Source organism: Elaeis guineensis, chromosome 14 (assembly GCF_000442705.2).
Source record: "Elaeis guineensis isolate ETL-2024a chromosome 14, EG11, whole genome shotgun sequence".
Classification (NCBI taxonomy): Eukaryota; Viridiplantae; Streptophyta; class Magnoliopsida; order Arecales; family Arecaceae; genus Elaeis; species Elaeis guineensis.
In genome coordinates, this window is record NC_026006.2 from 69,249,792 (window position 1) to 69,258,003 (window position 8,212).

The window sequence follows — 8,212 nt, forward strand, 5'->3', positions numbered from 1 at the left end:
GAGTTTACTAGTAGTACAAACCTCAGATTGTCGGCATTCCAAATCGGAGAACGGTGCTTCCTTCTAGAGTCTTCAGTCGGTAACTCCCGCCTGTAGGTGTCCGCTATCTTGTAGGGTCCTTCCCAGTTCAGCGCAACTTTCCTTGGTCTAGAGGCTTCAAAACTCTACCTTTCTTAAGACCAGATCCCCAGGCCTGAAAAGCTTCGGCTTAACCTTAGCGTTATATAGTATCGGGCCACTCTCTGTCGAAGGAAGCTATGCGGAGTTGTGCCTCGCACCGGAGTTCGGGTAGGAGGTCCAGGTCAGCTCCCCAACACTCGGAGTTACCCGCTCGCGGTACTGCTCGACTCTAGTCGATGGTAGCCCGATCTCGAGCGGATCATTGCCTCCATCCCATAGGCCAAGCTGAAAGGAGATTCTCCGATCGGGACACAGGGTGTCGTTCGGTACGTCCATAGGACGAAATTCAATTCTTCGACCAGAGGCCTTTGCTTCATTCAGTCGGATCTTTAGTCCATGCAGAATAGTCCGATTGGTCACCTCGACCTCGCCGTTGGGACTTGTGGGTGCCGGATCGAGGTCAGTCGGTGCGTGATATGAAATCTTGCACAGGAACTTTCGAAAGTCTCGGTTGTCGAATTGTCGTCCATTGTCGGTGATAATGGTGTGCGGTAGTCCGAACTTGAAGATGATAGACTTCTGGACGAAGTCTTCCATCTTTCGCTCGGTGATCTGCACCAGAGGTTCGGCTTCTATCCTTTAGTAAAGTAGTCGATTGTGATGACTATGAACTTTCTTTGGCCAGATGCCGGAGGAAAAGGATCGAGTATGTCGATCCCCCACTGGGCGAAGGGCCACGGGGCGACAATAGGAGTGATTTGGGTTGGCTGGTCGGTGTTGTAGGTTAGCGTACCTCTGACATGGTTCACACCTCCGAACCAACTCGACCGCATCTTTCTCATGGTGGGCCAGTAAAACCTGCCATAGGACTTTGTAGGCCAAGGATTTGCCCCAAAGTGATTCCCACAGATCCCTTCATGTACTTCTCTGAGCGCGTAGTTCGCGTCAGTCGATCCCAAGCACCTAAGCAAGGAAAGGAGAACAACCTTTTGTAGAGTCGGCCATCCATTATCACGTATTGGGAGGCCACCATCGGAGTCGTTTGTCTTCCGCGGGGTCTCCAGGGCTGGTTCCGTCGGTCAGATATCATACGATCGGATCCATCCAGCTTAGTTTGGTCGCCAGTTGCAGCACCTCTTCGACCCTGTCGATGTCGGCTGCTCGAGACTCTCCACCAATGTTCGACCCAAGGTGTCGTAGGCTGATGTTGCAAGCCTGGAGAGTGCATCGGCCCGAGCATTCTTCATCCTGGGAATGTGGGAGATCTCGAAATGCTTGAGGTGTGCCACGAGATCTCTCACATTCTGGAGATATTTTGCCATGGTCGGGTCTCGCATCTCAAAGTCGCCTTTAACTTACCCCACGATCTGCTGGGAGTCGGAGAAGACTCTGAGGCTGTCGATCCCGAGCTTCTTCACTACTCTCAAGCCAGCGAGGAGTGCTTCATACTCGGCTTGATTATTGGAGGCTTTGAAGTCGAACCGGAGAGCATACTCGGTAACCACTCCCTCTGAGTTGGTGAGCAGGAACCCGACCCCGCTCCCTCGAGCATTGGAAGCTCCATCGATGTGCAACACCTAGGTAGACCCGGGGTCAGGTTCGGAGATTGCAACTTCTCTGGGGCTCCCGCCTTCGATCCTTGGTCGGTTGTCGGGCACTCCGCAATAAAGTCGGCCAAGACCTAGGCTTTCAAGGCTCATCGTAGTCGGTACTGAATGTCGAAATCACTTAGCTTTATTGCCCATTTTGCCAGTTGTCCTGATGTGTCGGGGCAGCGCAAGATTACCCTCAGGGGCTGGTCGGTGAGGACCATGATAGCATGTGCTTGGAAATACGGACGGAGTCGTTGTGCAGACACGATCAGGGTGAATATCATTTTCTCCATCTTTGAGTATCGAGCTTCAACTTCGTGGAGCACTTTGCTGGTGTAGTATATGGGTTGGTGAATTCGGCTCTTGTTCTTTCAGACGAGCACCGAGCTAACCACCTCTGGGGAGGTTGCCAAATAGAGGTACAGCGTTTCTCTGACTTTTGGCTTTACAAGCAGTGGCGGGGAGGCCAGATACCTTTTTAGGTCCTCGAAAGACTATCGGTACTCGTCCGGCCAAGAGAAGTCCTTTACCTGTCTCAGGGTCTTGAAGAACGGGAGGCATCTCTCTACCGGCTGAGAGATAAATCAGCTGAGCACGATGATCCTGCCGTTAAGCTGCTGTACCTCCTTTTTGGTGTCCGGATGCCGCATGTTAATGATTGCCTTTATCTTCTCAGTGTTAGCCTCAATTCCTCGTTGAGAAATGAGAAACCCGAGAAACTTTCTCGAAGTCACCCCGAAGGCGCATTTAGTCGGATTTAGCCTCATCCGATGTCGTCAAAGAGTGCAAAAAATTTTTTCAAGGTCTTGGACATGATCTAAGGCCTGCGCACTCTTCACCAGCATGTTGTCCACATACACCTCCATGTTGTGCCCGATTTGGTCTTTGAAGACCTTATTGACGAGTCGCTGGTAGGTGGCCCCGATATTTTTCAATCCGAAGGGCATTACCCTGTAGCAGTAAAGGCCCTTGGCGGTCACAAAGGCTGTGTGCTCCTCATCCTTGGATGCCATCCGGATCTGATTATATCCGGCAAAGGTGTCCATGAAGCTGAGCAGTCGATGTCCGGACGTCGCGTCTACCAGCTGGTCGATTTTCGAAAGTGGAAAGCTGTCCTTCTGACAGGCACGATTTAGGTCGGTATAGTCAATGCAGATCCCCCACCTCCCGTTGGCTTTTTTCATCATGACAATATTGTCGAGCCAATCGGGGTATGTGGTTTCTCTGATGAAGCCCACCTCGAGTAGCTTGTCCACTTCCTCGTCGATGGCCTTCTGTCTTTCAGGAGCGAAAGACCGCTTCTTCTACCTCACCGGCCTCATTTCAGGGTTGATGTTGAGTCAGTAAGTCATCGTCTCCGGGGGGATGCCGGACATATCCGCTGCCGACCAAACGAATATGTCGGTATTGGCCTTCAGCAGCTCCACTAACTGTCGTTGCTCAAGGTCGGATAATTGGGATCCGACCCAGACCACTCGTTCGGGATTCTCCGCTATCGGGATGGAAACCAGCTGTTCGGTTGGTTCGCCCTATTCTTCCTCTCCCTGCTGGTCTAACTTGTCGGCCGTCAGGGAGTCCTTCGCTTCGTTACTTCGAGCAGAGATTTGGAAGCATCGTCGAGCGAGCCGTTGATCCCCGCACATCTCCCCGACTCCATTTTTAGTCAGAAACCGAACCAGCAGGTGGTAGGTCGAGACTATAGCTTTGAGGGCGTTTAGCCCAGGTCTTTCAAGTATGGCGTTGTAGGCCGAAGGTACTTGGACGACTACAAAGGTTAGGTGGACGGTGCTTTGTCGTTGTTCAGTTCTAGCTGTCACGGGAAGAGTAACTTCTCCTTCCACCATGACGGCTTCTCCGGCGAAACCCATCAGGGACGTGGAGACTCTTTCGAGCCGATCAGCTGACAGTCGCATTCGGGAGAAGGTCGAGTAAAATAAAATATTAGTCAAGCTTCCATCATCAACAAAGATCCTTCTTACATCATAATTTGCTATTATTGCTGAGACAACAACAGCATCGTCATGGAAAGTTTGGATTCTTCGAACATCCTCGTCTGTAAAAGTAATTACATCGTCTTGGCATAGCTTCTTCGTTGACTCTCCTCCAGCAGTCATCCCCGAGTCCAGTCATTTGGAGATCATGTTGATGACCCCAGCCGTGGGCTGATTGTTCACTGCCTCCTCAGTCGGTTGGAGTCGTCGGTCGGGGATGGGTCGAGTCGGCGATTTTCTTCGAAATTTTTTGAGATACCCCCGACGTATAAGGGCCTCAATTTCATCCTTGAGTTGGATGCACTGCTCGGTGTTGTGGTCATGGCCCCGATGAAATCGAAAGTACTTTCGTCGGTCGAGGCCCTTTGCCTTCAAAGGCGGAGGCCATCGTAGATATTCTTCCCCTTCAATCTCCATCAAAATCTGTGCACGAGGAGTAGAGAGGGAAGTATAGGAGTCATACCTGAGACGCATCGGCCTCGGACTCCGCCGTCGAGGCGATCTCGGACTCCGTCGCTAGGGTGAGACCTGTTTGTCGGTCGGGGGCCTGCTGGGCTCGGCAGGGGCCCGACTTTTCCTTCACTTCTCCTTCGGGCCTTTGGCCTCAGTCAGGCGTCGGTCGGAAGCTTCTTCATCTACGTGCATGTATTTGTACGCGCGCTCCAGCAGTTCGGCATATGTCCGGGGGAGGGTCTTATCCAAGGAGTATGTAAATTGGGACCCCCTTAGCCCCCTCTTCATGGCTGAGATAGCCATGTCTTCGTTGAGGTCCCGAACCTCAAGCGTGGCCACGTTGAATCACGTCACGAAGTATCGGAGCGTCTCGTTTTCTCCCTGCTTGAGGAAAAAAAGGCTGTCCGAGGTTCGTGGGGGCTTCCGATTGGTGCTGAAATGGACCACGAAAGTATGTTCGAGCTGTCCGAAGGAGTGGATGCTTCCTGAGTGGAGGCCGGAGTACCAGGCTCTAGCGGCCTTGCGAAGTGTGGCGGGGAAGCCGATGCAGAGAAGGGCATCGGTTGCCCCTTGAATCGTCATGAGAGCCTTGTAGCTCTCCAGATGGTCAACTGGGTCGATGGAGCCGTCATAGGGCTCCACATGAGGCATCTTGAACCGACTAGGGATCGGCTCGTTGAGGATGGGTCAGGAGAGAGGTTGGGCGGTGTGAAAGTCGATGTCGTTCGAAGACTTCTGCCCGTCCACCTGAAGCTGGGCGAGCCGACGGTCGATTTCTTCGAACCTGCGTTTGTAGTCGTCAGTCCGTCGGTGCTGGGAGACCCCAGGGGTCAAGTCTTCCGACGAATCTGAGAGGGAGGCGGACGGTGTTCGTGGCCGCTTCTCCTTCCTCGCTCGTTCCAGTTGGGAAGGAGACGGTCGTCGGGACCGGTGGGTATCATGCCGTGGCCGCCTCTCCTCCTCTCGGTGGAAGTGCTGTGATAGCTGCTCCTGAGGAGGAGACGGAGACCAATGTGGGCATCGACGGCTGCTCCTGGAGGGCATCGAGTGTGCCGCCGGTTGCCCTGCTGGCGAGTGTGACAACCGGGTTGGTTGTTGTTGAAGGCTCTTGACTGCATCCGTCAGCACAGTCATCTGCCGCACAATTGTCGCAATTTGTGCCTCCGTGGTCATCATAGGATGCGGAGAGCTGGGCTCCGCCATGGAGGTTGGAGGAGAGGTCTCTTCCCGGCAGGAAGAGTGCCTCGCCGATCCGGTGGCCCTCGATCGCTGAGCCCGGGTTCTTGTCATTTCGAAAGGATTTTTTCAAGCTCTGTGGAGGTCGGACCAGTACGACCCCCCTACCTGGCGCGCCAAATCTGTTGCGGCCAATCCCCTCGTCGCCTGGTCGTCGGGAACGAGCACCTGCAAGAGAAATCCACACTGACCGGAGATGCCTCCGGCGGGGACCCTCCGACGGTCAAGTCAGAGAGGAGACTAGGCAACAGTAGAAAAGAATCAGAAGAATTCAGCGAGAGAGGGAGAGAGAGAGAGTCCAGGGATTTCAAAAGGAACCTCCTCGCAGCACTGTTGCCTTCTCCGTTTTATAGTAGAGCGTGGCGTGGTGCCGTCATTAATGGCGCAGACAACTGGGGGAGTTGTCAAATCGCCAGAGGCTGTCAGAGTCACCGTGGATTGTCAAATCGCCGTGGGTTGTCAAATTGCTGGGATTAATCTATGTTCTTGGCAGGACAATGTCCCAGGACGGCATGCCGCATGCCTTTGTCAGGACGGCGGCCCTTACAGTCGTACAGCGTTTGGGGGAGCCGACCGACCATATGTCAGCATTTGGTTGTGGGATGTCGGGTGAAGACCCAGGGATCCTCCGACGGTTAGTCTGGCGCATTGCAGGAGTCGGAGATCGGGCTCCGTCGTTCGGCCAGTCGGGAATGGAAAGGGTCTACCCGACCGACATATCTTCGGTCGGACGGTGTCGGCAGTCGTCTGTCGGTGCGGTCGGTAGAGTCGAGCACCGGTCAGACGGGTCCGATGGTGAGTCGGCGTGAGAGGTACCGGTCAGTATATCCCAACAATACACATTGAGATTAACATGAAAATCATCATGCTCATCTTTCAGCAAAACTATGTCTGCTTGTTCGCACAGATGAGATATCTTGCATATCCCGAGAACATGTAGGATGAGATAGTCTCGATGCGGTCATGATGATATTATTTTTTTTAATCGCTTATGCATACGCCTAGCTTATTTAACTGCATTGCATGTGTTGCAGACCATTAACCTACATACGACGGGATTGGTCCTTGTTGCCGCTAAACTCCGGCAAGATAGTCGGATTGATGCTGATCAAGTATGTTTAATATGCAACATAGTGAAAATTTGTAGAAAAAATTCATTTGTCGGAGATTGTCTGATAATTTTTTTTTTGATATTTAAATCAGTTGAAGTAAAAAAAAGATAGTAAAAAAATTATAATAAAAAAATTTCAAAAAGATTTAGAATTGGCTTACTGTAATCCTCACTTATCTCTCTTTTACAGGATGGAAAAGCCGATACTTGACAACTGTTGTCAGCTGTAACTCTAGAACATTGGAATTATAGGTGTGTTATGAGTGCATAAGGAGCCATTAATGGGCGGTTATCTTAGGCCCCAACCTAATAATCATGAGCACTTAATATCCACATCATATAACCGTCCTCTGGTCCTATTCTTTCGGGTTGGGAGTTGTGAACGCAGATATTTGGCTAGTTAACGAGTAGGTGTTCAGCCGGCTATCGGATAAAAATATTGGTTTTACATCAAATTATTTGATATCTGTATTACTTGAGCTGAGATTTTGCACGGATCGAATTCAATCGAATTGAGAGAAAAATTTCATCCGACCCAATTTATTTGGATTAAAAAAAATTCAATCTCCTACCAACTATTTATCATGTATAAACCGTTTGAAATCGAAATGAACGATTTGGTGTTGTCATCTTGATCGCTCATCCAAATATTTATCCCAACCGTTTCGATCCCTGCCATTTGGGCAAGAAGGGTCATAGTGTCTTCGGTGACTCTTTTGTGCCATTATTTATCCTTCCTTGTCTCATGAAACCAAGAGTCGATGATTCTACATTGGCGTGCGATGCTAAAGCCATGCAAGCGCACTTTCTTTGATTTGAAAAATCAAAGACTGAGATCGAGTCAGCAACTAGTCAAGCTCGAGGTCTTTTTTGAGAGACTAAGCGAGGAAGAGTTGCAGACCAGGCCGAACCTTTGCCTTCTTGAAACGCGAGACCTTTATCTTTCAGGGTACAGCCTCAGTAGACAGACAGATGGTGATCTTGCAGAGCTCTTTTCCAGGATAATACAAAAAAAAAATTTAAATATCAAAATATATCAAAATCAAACTTATTTATCAAACTAATGCAAAAGGAAAAAACGCCATTTTGAATGGCGTTTTTTTCCCTTCCACGTCACCCCCCTTTTCCACGGTGGCATCGTCCCAAAAAAAAAAAAAAGAAGAAACGCCATTCCAAATGGCGTTTTCAAATTTTTTCACAAAAAAAAAAGGAAAAAAATCGTGAAATAATGAGAAAATTGGTTTTTTAAAATTTAAAATTAATAAATAAATTAAAATTATAATTTTGATTGAAATTTAAAATATAAAGATTTGAATTTGTAATTCATTAAAAAAATTAATTTAGATTTTTTTATTTAAAATATTTTTTAAAAGGTGTCAAAAAAAATCTTAAGAAATAAAAAAAAATTATTATAGAAAATAAAAAAAAGAGAAAGAAATTTGAAAGAAATAAAAATTTGAAATTTAATTGAAAAACATCATTCGAAATACTTGTCCTAAAAATTTTAAAAAAAATTATAAATTTTAAAATTTTTAAAAAATAAAAAAAAAGAATTATAATGTAAAAACTAAAAAAAATAAAATTTTAAAGATTAATTGAAATTAAAATATTATTTCAAATTACTTTCTCAAATTAAAAATAATTAATTTAAAAAAGATTCAAAAAAATTTGAAAAATAGGCTAAAAAAGTTTTATAAAAATATAAAGAA

General features: G+C 48.1%; 1 pseudogene; it reads left to right on the plus strand.

Annotated features, from left to right (window-relative positions):
* Positions 1 to 6,714, plus strand: part of LOC105033282 (serine/threonine-protein phosphatase PP1 isozyme 3-like) — a 41,049-nt pseudogene extending 34,335 nt beyond the window's left edge.
* The last annotated feature ends 1,498 nt before the right edge of the window (positions 6,715 to 8,212 follow it).